This window comes from Dendrobates tinctorius, unplaced genomic scaffold (assembly GCF_039654945.1).
Source record: "Dendrobates tinctorius isolate UK_male_01 unplaced genomic scaffold, ASM3965494v1 ptg000008l, whole genome shotgun sequence".
NCBI lineage: Eukaryota > Metazoa > Chordata > Amphibia > Anura > Dendrobatidae > Dendrobates > Dendrobates tinctorius.
The window spans coordinates 46,779,611-46,794,946 of record NW_027361676.1 but is presented as its reverse complement, the minus strand read 5'-3'; the positions used below and the strand labels follow the sequence as shown (position 1 = coordinate 46,794,946).

The 15,336-nt window shown below is 41.5% G+C and overlaps 1 protein-coding gene and 1 long non-coding RNA gene across 2 annotated transcripts in view; both read right to left on the bottom strand.

The window, feature by feature from the left end:
- GALNTL6 (polypeptide N-acetylgalactosaminyltransferase like 6) overlaps window positions 1-15,336 on the bottom strand; it is a 3,047,192-nt gene that overhangs the window by 1,313,574 nt on the left and 1,718,282 nt on the right. The window lies entirely within an intron of this gene.
- LOC141089536 (uncharacterized) lies at window positions 1,792-3,996 on the bottom strand. The gene is made up of 2 exons (XR_012232319.1): window positions 3,777-3,996; window positions 1,792-3,209 (listed from the first exon to the last, which is right to left on the bottom strand). It is a non-coding gene; the product is annotated as an uncharacterized lncRNA (long non-coding RNA).

Here is a 15,336-nt window from a genome sequence, read left to right as displayed (position 1 = left end):
CCGGGACTTGGACCACACCAAAAAAATATTTAATTACAGGCTGACCAGGGCCAGAAGAACTGTCGAGTGTGCTTTTCGGATTCTTGTCTCCAGATGGCGAATTCTGGGCACGGCCATTAATCTTAAACTTGAAACAGTCGATGAGGTGGTGAAGGCCTGTGTGGTTCTACATAACTTTGTGATGGCTAAAGAGCACCCGACCTTTGAACTGGACGATGATGCTCCTAACCCATTGCCTGAATTCACTCAGCACACTCTCAGGTCATCCGTTGAAGTTGGCCAAATGAGGGACCAATTTGCGGCCTACTTTATTTCTGATGTAGGACGGGTGCACTGGCAAGATGAAATGGTGTAATGTTTTTGTTTGTTTATGGTAATAAAAAACCTTATTTGATACCATTACTGAGTGCACTATATTTTTTAAACTCCAATTAAATAAAAATATATTGGAACGAGCAAAGCTGCAGGCCATGAATCAGGAAACCAATTTTTTTCAAGAGAAAATTGTGCAACTAGTTGAAAAAAAAGTATGTGATTTTCTCAAAACACAACCCTCAAAACCCAACCCCAATGAAAGTCCATGGGGAATACAAGTCAGCATTGAGTGGATGAATGTAATCTGCTCCATTCCAACTTACAAGTTATTACACTAGGCCTTGGAATGACTATACTAGGCCGTGGTATTTCAAATATGAGTATAGTAGGCCTTGGGCCTACTAGTATAGTCATATGTGAAATACCACGGCCTAGTATAGTCATACCAAGGCCTACTCGATTTTTGCCAACTAGGATCTTGTTTCACGAAAAACAAACTGGTGAAACTTGACAAGTTTCAACAGTTTGTTTTTCATGAAACCAGATTCTAGTTGGTAAAACTCGAGTTATTACACTAGGCCTTGTAATGACTACACTAGGCCGTGGTATTTCAAATATGAGTATAGTAGGCCTTGGGGCTAGTAGTATAGTAATATGTGAAATACCACGGCCTAGTATAGTCATACCAAGGCCTACTGTAATAACTCGATTTTTAACAACTAGCATCTTGTTTCACAAAAAACAAACTGGTGAAACTAGAAAGAAACTTATTTTTTAGACAAGTTTCAACAGTTTGTTTTTCATGAAACCAGATTCTAGTTGGTAAAACTAGAGTTATTACACTAGGCCTTGGAATGACTACACTAGGCCGTGGTATTTCAAATATGAGTATAGTAGGCCTTGGGGCTAGTAGTATAGTAATATGTGAAATACCACGGCCTAGTATAGTAATACCAAGGCCTACTCGATTTTTACCAACTAGGATCTTGTTTCACGAAAAACAAACTGGTGAAACTTGACAAGTTTCAACAGTTTGTTTTTCATGAAACCAGATTCTAGTTGGTAAAACTAGAGTTATTACACTAGGCCTTGTAATGACTACACTAGGCCATGGTATTTCAAATATGAGTATAGTAGGCCTTGGGGCTAGTAGTATAGTAATATGTGAAATACCACGGCCTAGTATAGTCATACCAAGGCCTACTGTAATAACTCGATTTTTAACAACTAGCATCTTGTTTCACAAAAAACAAACTGGTGAAACTAGAAAGAAACTTATTTTTAAGACAAGTTTCAACAGTTTGTTTTTCATGAAACCAGATCCAAGTTGGTAAAACTCGAGTTATTACACTAGGCCTTGGTATTACTATACTAGTCCGTGTTATTTCACATATGACTATACTAGGCCTTGGGTTGGTTTTTAACATGTATTTACCCATCAGTGTGTGTGAGCGGCGCAAACAACATTAATGAAACTTTGTAATGGTGAACCACAAATGTAAATTTATTTTTAATCACAAAAATAAACCAAAAAATTATTTTTTCCGGCGTTTGGGGGCAGATGGTTTCAATTTGGGGGTGTGCAGGGAATATGCAACACTTGCAGTTGAAGACGGTGTTTGAGGGGAAGGGGCAACAAAACTTGTGGGGGAAGGTAGTCCAGTTAAGGGAATTAAACTAGGAACACTTGGAGGAGAGGAAATCTGTTCAGGTACATTAGTTGTAATGGCATGTCGCCGTAGGCTTGTGTGCCTGGACCGACTTTGGCCCAATGCCCGCCTTGATAGATTTCGCCTTGAACTAGGGGCAAATATTGAATGTAGGTCCCCCGTCTGCTGGTGTGGCTGCTGCTGCTGCTGAGGTGGCTGCTGCTGCTGCTGCTGAGGTGGCGACTGCTGCTGAGGTGGCTGCTGCTGCTGCTGAGGTGGCTGCTGCTGCTGCTGAGGTGGTTGCTGCTGCTGCTGAGGTGGCTGCTGCTGCTGCTGAGGTGGCTGCTGCTGAGGTGGCTGCTGCTGAGGTGGCTGCTGCTGCTGAGGTGGCTGCTGCTGCTGCTCTTCGTTGGCAGTGCTCGTCCTTGCAGGAGGACTGGTGGCGGCAGTGATGGTCCGTACCGATTATGCTGCATAGCCTGCAAGAAAGCATTGTTGCAGGCCTGCAGCACATTCAGCTGTTGCTCAGGACTAAGGTGTTCCGCCATGCCCTTTTCAATTTTACTAAAAAAATGGTGTGCTGGTCTGTTGAGGTCGGCCTCCAGACGGTCAAGGCGCTGTTCTACAGAATTGAAGCGGTGTTCAAAGTGGTTAAAACCACGTTCCATGAGTGCAAAACCGCTTTCAACTCTGTCGGACAGTGACTTGAGGCTGGAATTAAAGGCCTCGCTCAAATGCATAAACTCGGGCAAGACATTCCGGTCCAAGGCCCTCTGCCGCTGGCAGGTAGTGCCCGCATAACCAGTGGCAGAGACCTGGGACAGGGGAACACCTGATGGCCCAGCTTCCTGGTCACCAGCTGTGTGTGTGGTTGACCTGCAAGGTGCTTCCTGGCTGTCGGATGGCTGGGACGGGTCAGAGGACGTCCGAGGAAGGACCGCTCCAGGGCCAGGTTGCAGGGTGCTGCTCCAGGTGCTGTGGAAGAAAGGAAAATCATTACTACCATGCCTTTACAAGAAGCATCAGCTGTGGATTAGAAAAACACAGATTAATAAAAATAAAAACCCAAAATTTATAATACTTACGATCTCGTGGCAAGGACCGGTCTTAGGAACTGCAACGCGTGATAGTGACGGTATCTAGTTCTGGTCCTTGACGCAGATCCACTGCGAACCTGGCCCTCAGCATGAACATCACTGTTGAAGCGGTCCTTGATCGAACGCCAACGTGTTCGGACTTTGTCCACTGTTGTTAAAAAAAAAACAGTGCCGTCAAGGACAACAGTCAATGCGGCACAATATAGCAATACAATACTCAAAGCAGTCACTGTAGACCCCGATGACACTGTTGGGTTTCCTGCTAGAATACACCTAGCACGAAACCCAACAGTGCCGTCAAGGACAACAGTCACTGCGGCACAATGTAGCAATACAATACTCAAAGCAGTCACTGTAGACCCCGATGACACTGTTGGGTTTCCTGCTAGAATACACCTAGAACGAAACCCAACAGTGCCGTCAAGGACAACAGTCACTGCGGCACAATGTAGCAATACAATACTCAAAGCAGTCACTGTAGACCCCGATGACACTGTTGGGTTTCCTGCTAGAATACACCTAGCACGAAACCCAACAGTGCCGTCAAGGACAACAGTCACTGCGGCACAATGTAGCAATACAATACTCAAAGCAGTCACTGTAGACCCCGATGACACTGTTGGGTTTCCTGCTAGAATATGCCTAGCACGAAACCCAACAGTGCCGTCAAGGACAACAGTCACTGCGGCACAATACAGAGCAGGGAAATACTCACTAAACGCCTTTTTGGAGGATGCTGTGGCGCTGTCCCAGCCATCCATCAACGCTGCGGCCACCTCATTCCATAGCCGCCGGGTCACCACAATGTCCTTGTGCAGCCGGTCACGGCTGTCCCACAACGGCGAACGCTCCTGGACCAGGCTGATGAGCTGCTCATTATCCAGGTAGACGTCTTCATCCCGTTGTGGAACCTAGACAAAACACATTCATTAGAATAATCAAATTTAAATTGAATAAAAAGTTACAAAAAAAGAAACATAAAAAAGAGTAAAAATAGAAGATAAAAAATAAAGAACATTACAAATCATTTGATACATACATTCCGTATCACCACCGGGACTTGGCTTCGCTGCTCCTGCTCTTCGCCCTCACTAGTCCCGTCCGCAGAAGATGATGATGACGATGTCTTAAAAAAGTTGAAAAAAACGTAAGAGATTTGGAGAAGCTGCAGATATACTTACCAGATGCACGAAAATAATCACCTCACGGTCTGCTTGCGCCAATTCCTGCCGCGATGGGGAATACTCGGATTCTGAAGACATACTGCATGTAAAAATAATAAAAATCATTAGTACATACATAATTTAAAAGGACAGGCATATAATGTAATATACTCACATTCTTCGCTGATAGAAGATGGGTTCCTTGTTGACTGTCTGCTCTCCAATCTGTCAGTGTAGTAGTGGCAGAGTTTTGGCAGGCACCTCCTTTAAATAGACTTTTTTTTTTTTACTTTAGAAGATTATAACTAGTACAACAAGTGGACACCACCAAAAAAACGCAGCGCTAAAAAAACGCTTACATGTGCATGCCAGTGCGCACGTATGCGCATCCATAGGCTATAATGGCCATTTTTAGCGCAAAACGTGCACATACGTGCGCATGCGCTTTTTTGCAGGGCCAAAAAGTGCAACATGCTGCGTCTGGAAAATACAAACGCACACCCCAAAAAAACGCAGCGCATGAAAATCGCATACGTGCGCATGCCAGCGCGCAGGTATGCGCACCCATGTTAAATATAGGGGAAAAACGCATGCGCACGTAAGCGTTTTTTTCCAGCGCAAAAAAACGCAAATGTGAAACCAGCCTAAGGGAGGTACTAGAAGCTATGGGACAGTGCATGTAACATGTGCATGTGCATATAACTGCCCCATGAAGATATCCTGTTTCACAATTAGAAGATATTATGGTGAATACAGAAGCAGAGTGCCAGGGCTGCACTTACCTGCCCTGCAGTGTCTGTCATCATGAATCCAGGACTAGGGATGAGCGAGTAGTGAAATACTTCGACTCGCTGTACTCGTTATTAGTAGCTCCTAACACTCGGGTACTCGTAATGAGTAGCGAGGCCAATGTATGTCTATGGGAAATGTGAGTAATGGGCGGAGACTATGTGTGCGGGTGGAGAATGTGTGCAGGGGTCTGTGGGACTGTGTGTGCGCAGGCTCTGCCAGGCTGACCGGGGGTCTGTGCGGGCTCTGCCAGGCTGATCGGGGGTCTGTGCCGCACAGACCCCCAATCAGCCGGGCCAGTGTCCGCACAGACCCCCGCATACACATATGATGCTGTGAGGCCAGCCAATCACAGTAATGCCACAACAAAGAAGGTGGTGGCTTTACTGTGATTGGCTGACACATGCCTGGCGGGAGATCTGAATATTGTGAGGCGAGTAGTGAAATTTACTCGCTAGGATTCGAGTATCATGAGTACCGAATCCTAACGAGTATACTCGCTCATCCCTATACAGGACATCTTCAGAGGATGTCGATGCAAGAAACTGTAGCAAGTAACCACAGAACCTCTTCCTGATAATGTTATGTTTCATGAGAGGTGATTAACACTGCATAGAAGTGAGTACAGCCCAATCCTCCTGTGATATCCCTGTTTGAGACCCCTCTCAAATGAAAGGGAAAAAGCATACTTAGGGATTATCTAGATAGAGAGTATGTTAGGGTATTTTACAAGAAAGCTAATTGCAAAAGTGGTTAAGGACATTTTAAGTGTCAGACCTACCCTTTAAGCCTAACGTAATGTGTTTGCAGACAAGGAAACTTCCTAACACACCGATACTCACCCTTCCACATGCCCAGCGCTAATTCTTCTCCACTGAACTTGACTTAGCAAGTGATGTCACATAATACTCTAATAAAAAAGTAAAATGGACAATCCCTATAAGCAGTGTGTGTTCAGATGCATGAGATTGAGTAAAGTGATGAAAAAACGATTGAAAATGGGTGTCCTGTACAGGATTGCACAGAGAGGATAGATGTGCTTGTACTTGAGCTAAGTGCATTAGGTAGGTGAAAGGGTTGTTTAGGTGAAAGCTGGCTGCAGTTAAAAAATCAAAACAAAATAGAAATTGGTTTCTATGCTGAGGCCAGTACATAGAAACTGATAGATACTGATATGGCATGTTATCACTACTGCCATGTGAACAGAGAACAGAATTTGGTATTCTTACACACATACAGCAATAAAATCCCATTAAAGATTAGAAATGAGAAGAGGTGTATATGAGAAAGACAGAGATCTCATGTGGGCAGTTTGTCATTTATGTGAGCTGTATGTATGTGGTATGTATGGCTTCTGTGCAGTACATTCTAGAAATTAGCCAATCTGATACAATTTGAATTTGCCAGTATGTGTGGATTTTCCCAGGAAACTAGAATTGCAGATAAGCTATTCCTAATTTATTTAATATCCCATATTACGCTCTGGTGTCTGCAGAGTTAAGAGCATAGTAAACATAATACATAAAAAAAAAAATCCCTATACTCCCTTTGGCACTCAATTCACAAGCCCATTCAATCCTCACCTTTGGAGTCGTCATAAAATCTTCTGATCTCTACAACTCATGCTGAAATCCCCAAGCCCTTCACATTGAGATAGGCATGCAAAAGGTCATGATGTCATGATGTGCGCCATAACCTTGCACATGCATCTGTTTAACCGTCCTGGGTCTCATCAGAGCTGGAACGCCCAGCTCAGAGTGAGAGGCTCTGGAGTTTCAGCACGAGGAGCTTATTTTTTGCAGGATAAGACATTGTTTTTTACTAATACCATTTTGGGATAGATTTGATTTTTTGATCTCTTGTAACAGAATTTTTTTATTTGTTGCAACCAAAAAAAACATCGCTTTTGAATTATTTCCATTTGCGGAGTTTACCATTCAGGTTAATTATTTTTATATTTTGATAAATTGGACATTTCAAAACATGACAATTCCAACAAACTGGAGCAAGTTTAGAAAAGAGCGACCAGAATGGTGACCGGTCTGCAAACCCTGTCTTATGAGGAAAGGTTGCAGGATTTGGGAATGTTTAGTTTGCAAAAGAGAAGACTGAGAGGAGACTTAATAGCTGTCTACAAATATCTAAAGGGCTGTCACATTGTAGAAGGATCAACTTTATTCTCATTTGCACAAGGAAAGACTAGAAGCAATGGGATGAAACTGAATGGGAGGAGACACAGATTAGATATTAGAAAAAACTTTTTGACAGTTAGAGTGATCAATGAGTGGAACAGGCTGCCACGAGAAGTGGTGAGTTTTCCTTCAATGGAAGTCTTCAAACAGAGGCTGGACAGACATCTGACTGGGATGATTTAGCGAATCCTGCTTTGAGCAGGGGGTTGGACCAGATGGCCCAGGAGGTCCCTTCCAACTCTACGATTCTATGATTCTATGTGTATTTTTTTAGCTGTCCTTATTTTTATTGAGGGGGGCCAATGGGTTGATTTGAACATTAATTTATTTATTTTAATAGTTTTTAAAACATTTTTCTTTTATTTTTTAATGTAAAATTCCTAAGGGGATTTTTAGTCCACAAAGGAGATTCAAACATGATCGTCTGATTGCTTATGCTATATACTGTACAGCAATAGTACAGTATTGGTGCATATAGTAAAAATTACGGTCTTGTTTAAATCCCGTCCAAAGACAAGGCTTTAACCCCATTACCCCTAAGTGTGGTTTGCACGTTAATGACTGGGCCAATTTTTACAATTCTGACCACTGTCCCTTTATGAGGTAATAACTCTGGAACGCTTCAATGGATACTGGTAAATCTGACACTGTTTTCTCGTGACACATTGTACTTCATGTTAGTGGTAAAATTTATTTGATATAGCTTGCATTTATTTGTGAAAAAAATGGAAATTATGCGAAAATTTCATAATTTTTCAACTTTCAATTTTTCAACTTTCAATTTTCATACTCTTAAATCATAGAAATATGGCACACAAGATACTTAATAAGTAACATTTCCCACATGCTTACTTTTCATCAGCATAATTTTGGAACCAAATATTTGCTAGTAAGTTATAAGGGTTAAAAGTTGACCAGCGATTTCTTATTTTTACAATACCATTTTTTATGGACCACATCACATTTGAAGTCACTTTGAGGGGTCTATATGATAGAAAATACCCAAAAGTGACACCATTCTAAAAACTGCCCCCCTCAAGGTGCTCAAAATTACATTCAAGAAGTTTATTAACCCATCAGGTGCTTCACAGGAATTTTTAATGCTTAAAAAAGTGAACATTTAACTTTTTTCACAAAAAATTAGTTCAGGTCGAATTTTTTTATTTTACCAAGGGTAGCAGGATAAATTGGATGCCAAAAGTTAATGTGCAATTTGTCCTGAGTACGCTGATACCCCATATGTGGGGGGAACTACTGTTTCAGTGCATAGCAGAGCTTGGAAGGGAAGGATCGCCGTTTGACTTTTTCAATGCAAAATTGGATGGAATGAGATTGGACACCATGTCGCATTTGGAGAGCCCCTGATGTGCCTGAACAGTGGAAACCCCCAAAAGTGATGCAATTTTGGAAACTAGACCCCCCCAGGAAACTTATCTAGATATGTGGTGAGCACTTTGAACCCCCAAGTGCTTCGCAGAAGTTTATAACGCCCAGGCGTGAAAATAAAAAAAATCATATTTTTTCCACAAACATGACCTTTTAGTCCCCAATTTTTTATATTCCCAAGTGTAAAAGGAGAAATTGGACCCCAAAAGTTGTTGTACAATTTGTCCTGAGTATGCTGATAACCCATATGTGGGGGAAAACTACTGTATGGGCACACGTCGGGGCTCGGAAGGGAAGTAGTGACGTTTTGGAATGCAGACTTTGATGGAATGGTCTGCGGGCATCATGTCGCATTTGGAGAGCCCCTGATGTGCCTAAACAGTGGAAACTCCAGCTTTTTATTCCGATATTTGGGACGCAGAATGAACAATAAACAGCAATTCATGAATTTCTTTTGGGGGACGTTTATACCATTTCACATGTGGTAAAATTGATAAAGCCGTTTTATTCTTTGGGTCAGTACGATTACAGTGATACCTCATTCATAACTTTTTTTATGTTTTGGCGCTTTTAAACAATAAAAACAACTTTATATAAAAAATATTTTTGCATAGCTTTATTCAACGAGCTATAACTTCTTTATTTTTTGCTGATGATGCTGTATGGCAGCTCATTTCTTGCGGGACAAGATGACTTTTTCAGCGGTACAACGTTTATTTATATCCGTCTTTTGATCACGTGTTATTGCACTTCTTGTTTGGCGGTATGATGAAAAAGCATTGTTTCTTGCCTTCTTTTTTAAGGGGTTCACTAAAAGGGTTAACTAGTGGGACAGTTTTACAGGGCGATACTAAATATGTGTACTTTTATTTTTTTATTTACATAAAGAAATGAAATTATTGGGGAATATTTTTCTTTCCTTAAGAATTTGTTTAAATTATTTTTACACATGTTAATTTTTTTTCACTTTTTTGCTTTGTCCCAGGGTGGGACATTACTGTGCAAAGTCATATTGCTGATCTGACACTTTTCACAGCACTGTGTCAGATCAGCGATCTGACAGGCAGTGTAGGAGGCTTCTCAGTGCCTGCTCCCTGAATGACCCGGAAGGACCCCGTGGCCATCTTGGATCTGAGGACCTGCAGGGAGGAGGCCCTCAGATCAATGTGATCACATCTCGTTGTACTGATGGTTTCAGTGACTCATACAGGGAGCTAGTCTGATTGCCGTATGTGGAGTCAGGAAGGAATTTTTTTCCCCAATGTGAAGCTTACTGATTGCCACATGGTTTTTTTTGCCTTCCTCTGGATCAACATGTTAGGGCAGTTTAGGATAGGATATGGGTTGAACTAGATAGACTTAAAGTCTTCCTTCAACCTTAATTACTATGCTACTCCCTGCGCAATGCTTCCCTATGCCACCAGAACACTGCGATCATGTTTGATTGCAGTGTGCCAGGGCTTAATGTGAGCGCAGCGGTCCATGACCGCTCCTAGCACATAGTGCTGGGTGTCAGCTGTGATAATCAGCTGACACCTGGCAGCAATCAGCCTCGCTCCCCCGTGAGCGACGCTGATCAATGATGATGTACTTTTCCATCCAGGGCATTAAGTCCCAGGGCACATGGATGGAATAGTACATCCAAAGTCAGGAATGGGTTAAAGGAGCTACATAATGACAAGCATGGAAGTCTCAAAATAGACCACCTGCTGTCATAACAACCCATTGGGGATTTGCAATGACTTCGCTGGCTCGCTTATGGGGGCAGAAAATGACATGTCCCCATGAAGGAGCATTGTTAATGCTGCTGTCAGAGCTTGACAGCAGAATTTCCCAGGAAAACTATCCCAGGTGGAGCTTCACACAGAGGCTGGTCCTGGCTGTAGCACACAGCTATTGCCTGCTGTGTATGTGGCGAGCGCACTCTGTGAGCCAGTTCAATACATCAGTTTCCAACATGGCAAATTTTGTAAAGAGGTAAAAGAAGAGTTAGGATGAAGTTTTTCTTCCACTGTACTCTTCCAGAGAATATAGGATATTGATGGCATAATGTTATATAATACTGTTTGAACTGTGTTATATTATGTTCTATTTTTCCATTTTGACAACCTATTAATTTCTAAATCTTGCTTCAAACATTGCATTGCATCTAAAAAGACCTAGAAACGTAACAATAGTTAGACATTTGTAAATTACAAGCAAACACCATTTACAAATAAATAAGTATAAAGGAAAGTTAATTGAGGTATTGTAATCTGATATCATTGACTTAGACCTTAAGGGCTTTTAAACATTCAGGCCTTTTTCACATTTATGAGCTAAGGGACAATTAAACACTTAAGGCCCTGTCACACATGACGATTTACCAGCGATCCTGACAATGATATCAACGTGTCAGGATCGCTGGTAAGTCGCTATGTGATCGTTGGTGAGCTGTCAAACAGACAGCTTCACCAGCGATTAGCACAGTGATGCCGAGCGCGCGGCATCGCTGTGTTCTGTTAGTTACCAGCGCGCTGATGCAGGCAGCTGGTAACTAACGTACACATCGGGTATCCAAGGGACGTGCATCCCTTGGATACCCGATGTGTACGTTAGTTACCAGGTACCTGCATCAGCGTGCTTGGTAACTAATGTACAGATCGGGTATCCAAGGGATGCACGTACCTTGGATACCCGATGTGTACATTAGTTACCAGCTGATCGCTGGGTTCCCGCCAGTCACACGCAGCTATGCGTGGTGGCCAGCGGGAGACCAGTGACCAAAGAAATGTCCTGGGCTTTCCTGCAGCGATCAGCGATACCGGCAGGGGGCCTGGTCGCTGATCGCTGTCACACACAGCGATCTCGCTGGTGAGATCGCTGTTGTGTCACAAAACTTGTGACTCAGCAGTGATCTCGCTAGCGAGATCGCTATGTGTGACTGGGTCTTTAGAAATGACTCTTCAGGCTTCAAGCTGCAATTGTTTATGTAAGGTTATTTTATTACTACTTAATTATGAAAAATTAGAAGATGGTCTTGAAAACAATTTGTCACACTATGTATTATGACAAGCTTAATTGCTTATTAGCAGTAAAGCAAAAACGTAAAGGCTAGAATATACTACTTGGCAAATTGTGGGGCATGATTCATGATTGTGAAAGGGCCCCTGAACTATTGGAGTGTTGGGCCCAATTTTGTACAAAATGACAAGGCAGATTTTATTTTCACTCACATTAATCACAATAGGTTGAACTAAAAAGCTAAATAAATGGAGCAAGAAGCAAACAATACCCAGAAAGGAAGAGATATGCTTATTACAAACTAATATGCTACAGCCTGAAATTTGACACCAAGAGGATATGATACATTATACCTATCATTTAGAATGCAGCTATACAATGTTGCCTTGCAATACCTTACATGTTTGCTATTTCCCATTATTTTCAATGTGAATATGATTTATGTATAAAAACAAGTCGCAGCAACTGGTTTGAGATACAGCACTGCGATATGCTGCTTACACAGAATAAAACTGTAACATGTAGGCAAAACAGGATTTATGAAACATGAATATTCTGTTTAGAAGCATCAAAGCACAACACCAACTGTCAATTACCCAGTTGCATGCCAGAATAATCTGTATCTTAATTTCAGTCTTTAGGTTTCAGTTAAAAGAATTTGCCCCAGACTTTTTATTACAGTCATATAGAGTGAGGCAAATTGTCTACATCTTTTCTACTCATGGTTGGACCAATCCACCTGAATATCATAAACTCTTAGGGTGAGTCAAAGTTCTGACACTTATCTCCAACCCCATTTGATGCCAATTCTGTGACAATTATTAGCTGCTAGACACAATTATTTTAGTTTTTTTTGTGATAAACATAAATTTATCTAAAGGCAGCAAATATCAAAAAGCAGCAAAACAACCATAAGTAGCCTCATGAATTCCCTGATGTTGCAGTGACATGACTTCAGTGCTCCCCACTAGCTTCTGTTACTTCTCTGCAGCCATTATATACAGTCTACTCATGTGACCACTGCTGCAGCACCTCTTAACATCACCATTAGTGATGAGCGAGTATACTCGTTACTCGAGTTTTCCGAGCATGCTCGGGTGATCTCTGAGTATTTTGGATATGCTCAGAGATTTAGTTTGTGTTGCTGCAGCTGCATGATTTGTGGCTAAATACATGTGGGGATTGCAGGTTTGTTAGGAAATTTCAACATGTATTCAGGCTGCTAGCAGCCACAAATCATGCAACTGCGGAGACACAAACTAAATCTATGAGCACACCTAAACTACTTGGAGAACACCAGAGAATGCTTGGAAATCTTGAGTAACGAGCATATTACTCACTCATCACTAATCACCATTAAAAACAGTGACGGACTGCAGTGTGCAGATAATCACTACTAAGTAAATGGAAAGAGGTGAGATCACGAGAGCTGTGGTGCTGGAGCAATGAGAGATTAATCAGCTAATCAATGATTATTTTGTTGTTTATGGCATTTACTTTTTCAGCCAAATGTTTGTGGTTCCCTGAAAATCCTTTTTATTTAATTGAAAAAACAACTCAGTAGTTTATAATGATGGTAGGAACTGTTTGCCCAATGAGAAAATATTTTAGAATTATGTTAAAAGTGAACATGTGCAAACTGCACATTGATTTATGTTAGGGGCTTTATTAGATTATTTTCTCTGTTGAGCATAAGGCACAAAAGCTCAACACTGCTTTGGGGACAGTTAGAGATGTATGGCAGTAGTAGAACTTATTATGTAGCTTGGATGTCATAGTGGTTGACCTAGATTTACAACCTATTCTAAATAACAAGCTATTTCAAAACATAAAAACCCTATCAATATTCACTGATGGCAGGCGAGTCTACATTTTTCATATAATGGATACTTAAATATCCACCAAAGTAGAATCCGATATTTAATATTTAAATTACAAATAAGGTATATGGTCAATAATTGTCTAGCTAGGATAATCCTCTAAAGAATATTGACCATTATTATTGATAACTGGTCCTTTGGATAGGTAATTAATGTCTGATTGGTGGGGTACAACACTCAGCACCCCGTGATTATCAGTTGTTCAAATAAACTTGAACTTCTTTTGCTCTCACCGTCTACTAACCTCCCTAAATCTGACATTTCCCTCTCCGTGAGTGGCACCATAATAACACACCGGCAGCAGGAGCACTGTCTGGTTGTTATGTTTGACACCAGTCTCTCCTTCACATACCATATGCAATCTCTTGCCCGCTCTTGCAGCTTACACCTAAAGAACATCTTTAGAATCCACCCTTTTCTCACCATGGAAACAACAAAAACCCTCACTGTAGCATTGATCCACTCCCGCCTGGATTACTGCAACGCTCTATTAATTGGCCTCCCTGTCACTCGACTATCCCCTCTCCAGTCCATACTTAAGGCAGCAGCCAGGGTCGTCCATCTGGCTAATAGGTACTCGGACGCGTCCGCTCTTTGCCAATCCTTACATTGGCTGCCCATTCATTATAGGATCCAATTCAAAGTACTTGTTCTCACCCACAAAGCTCTCCACAGTGCAGCACCACCCTACATCTCCTCCCTTATTTCTGTCTATCAGCCTAACCGAGTGCTGCGCTCTGCAAACGACTTTCGACTAACCTCTGCACTAATCTGTACCTGCCTCTCCCGACTCCAAGAGTTCTACTGTGCTGCGCCAATCCTTTGGAATTCTCTACCCCAAGAATTTAGGACTATCCACAATTTGCATAGTTTCAGGCGTTCCCTCAAAACACATTTGTTCAGAGTGGCCTACCACGTTCACTAATCAAAGTCAGTCTATGTGTAAGTGTGCCTGTGTAGCCCATTCACTATCTCCATTCATCCCTCAAGATGGCTGGACCATCATTGTAAATACACCATTGTAAATACACACCTGTACTTTGTATCTCCCCCACCTCATTGTAGATTGTAAGCTCTCACAAGCAGGGTCGTCTTATTTTGCTTTAATTATTGTATTGTTAACGATGTTACTTATGACTTGTGTTTTGAAACTGTTAAACTGCCAAGCGCTACAGAATATGTTGGTGCTATATAAATAAAGATTATTACTATTATTGTTATTATAAAGGTTAGATGTGCAGTACCCAGCCAAGACCACTATCAGTAGGCAGAGCAGCTCTGTAAATGAGTATTTCCAGATACCACTGGCACCTAGAACAGTTGTTCCGTGGGGTGTCAGTTGTCATACCCCCACCAATCAGACATTGATGATCCATCATAGAGATAGGTCATCAATGTTAAAGTACCAAAGTCTTTAGACTTAACACAAATGCTCAGATAATTTTGGTACAATAGAATTGATCAATGAAAAATATTGTTTTGTTTTCATTATTTAGGAGCCTGTTTTATCATTTAAAAGCACATTTATATCATAAATTATATTTTTTCAGTAAATTTTAAGAGCTTCAGATGTAACAGAGGAACAATCTTTACATCACATATTTAAAAGTAAAATAGCAAACATTTAATTAAATGAAACTCCTACAGAAGCCATGAATAAGTAAGGCTAGGAATAAGATTCAAAGCTTACATTGCATTCTATCAGGAGCTGTCAGTAGACAATAGGAGGCTGTCTACAAATGAATGTCCTATTGTTTGATGACATCACTTCAGCTGACAGCTCATCTAAGATTATTCTTCCAGTCCCATTGAACAGTCACTTACAAGGGCTTTTCTATGGAATTTAAAGACACTTACATTGG